This window comes from Mandrillus leucophaeus, unplaced genomic scaffold (assembly GCF_000951045.1).
Source record: "Mandrillus leucophaeus isolate KB7577 unplaced genomic scaffold, Mleu.le_1.0 Scaffold441, whole genome shotgun sequence".
NCBI lineage: Eukaryota > Metazoa > Chordata > Mammalia > Primates > Cercopithecidae > Mandrillus > Mandrillus leucophaeus.
Genome location: NW_012104710.1, coordinates 1,055,995 through 1,058,193, shown reverse-complemented (window position 1 = coordinate 1,058,193; position 2,199 = coordinate 1,055,995).

The following is a 2,199-nucleotide window of genomic DNA, read 5'->3' as shown; positions in this document are numbered from 1 at the left end:
TGCCATTGCACTCCAGCTTGGGCAACAGGAGTGAAACTCCATCTCAAAAAAAAAAAAAAAAAAGAAAAAAAAAAAAAAGGAAAAAAAATTTAAGTGACTATCCTGCAGGTATAGACTTGTATTCATTCATTTAATAAGTATTTCAGTGTCAATTATCCAATGTAGTTTTTTTTTGTTTGTTTGTTTTGAGACAGGGTCTTTGTTGCCCAGGCTGGAGTATGGTGGCACGATCATGGCTCACCACAGCCTCAGCTGCCCAGGCTCAAGTGATCTTGCCAGCTCAGCTTCCTGAGTAGCTGGGACTACAAGCACTTGCCACCAAGCCTGGATGATTTTTGCATTTTTTGTAAAGACAGGGTTTCACCATGCTGCCGGCTGGGCTTGAACTCCTGGACTCAAGCATTCTGCTCCTTGGCCCCCCAAAGTGCTGGGATTACAGGTGTAAGCCACCATGCCCAGCCCAATGTCAGTTTATCTATCCCTGAAGAAAAAGCCATAATGGTTCAATTAGTGTCTCCAAGGCAACTTACTCTTCTCTATTTAAAAAATCACGTATTAACTACGGAAAACTGCTCTAAGTTTTCCCTAATTCTCCAAGTGTGTTCGCTTAGACCAGCAATAGCAGCAGCAGCACGTGGGAATTTGTTAGGAATGCAAATTCTTAGGCCCTAACCCAGACCTGGTGATTCAGATACATACTTGTTTGAGAACCTGCATTAGATTAGGCATAATGATCACATTCAGACTCCACCATTAATAAGCAGCTGACTCAGTACTTAAGTAGCACCCCATCTTACTAGATGACATAATATGCCCTCTATACACACAAGAAAAACCAAGTGTATAATTTATGTCAAAAGTACTCTGGGACTCTAAACTTAATCTTCATTCATGTGTAAGCCCGAGGCTTCTTTTTTAACTAGTGAACACCAAACACAGGTCAGTATTATCCACAAGATAAAAAGGCAGTAACTCTATGTTCCAGTTTGCCTCCTGGTTATACCTGGTGTTATGACATAGTTATTCTTGACACCTTTCCTTTCTCTCAAAAGGTTCCCAGTTTAGACAGTAAGTTATTGGCTACATGTTGGGTGGCAGAGGTGGCAGGATCACTAGATCCAAGTCAAGCCTGCCATGAGCCATGATTGTGCCACTGCACTATAGCTCGGGCAACAGAGAGAGACCCTGACAGCTCACTGCAGCCTCCACCTCCTGGAATCCAGTGATCTTCCCGCCTCAGCATCCAGAGTAGCACCTCAGCCACTGTGCCTGGCCCACCCATCCTATTAATAAAAGATAAAATAGGGGCTGAGTGCAATGGCTCACACCTGTAATCTCTGCACTTTGGGAGGCTGAGGCAGGCAGACTGCTTGAGCTCAGGAGTTCCGGACTAGCCTGGGCGATATGGGGAAACCCCGTCTCTACCAAAAATAGAAAAATTAGTCAGGCATGGGCCAGGTGCGGTGGCTCATGCCTGTAATTCCAGCAGCTGGGGAGGTCGAGGTGGGTGAATCACCTGAGCTCAGAGAGTTTGAGACCAGCCTGGGCAACATGGTGAAGCCCTGTCTCTACTAAAATACAAAAACAATTAGCTAGGCATGGTGGCATGTGCCTGTAATCCCAGCTACTCAGGAGGCTGAGGTGGGAGGATCACTTGAGCCCGGGAGGTGGCAGTTGCAGTGAACTGAGATGGTGCCACTGCACTCCAGCCTAGGTAACATAGCCAGATACTGTCTCCAAATAATAATAATAATAATAATTAAATAAAACGAGTAAATCACGAATTTGGAGCTTTTATCTTTTATAAAAACCAAAAATACTAAATAGGGCAGTAAAATATATTAATATTGAATCCTGAAAAATTCTCACCATTTCACTAAGCCTCATTTAACAAAAATAATTTGTGTTCTAACACAATATTTTTAACTCCAAAATAATCCAAATATAAAATTAGTGGGAAGAGGTCAGGCGCAATGGCTCACACCTGTAATTCCTGCACTTTGGAAGGCAGAGGTGAGTGGATCACCTGAGGTCAGGAGTTCGAGAGCAGCCTGGCCAACATGATGAAACCCTGTCTCTACTAAAAATACCAAAAATTAGCTGGGCGTGGTGGTGTGCACCTGTAATCCCAGCTACTCAAGAGGCTGAGGCAGGAGAATCACTTGAACCCGGGAGGCAGAGGTTGCAGTGAGCCGAGAT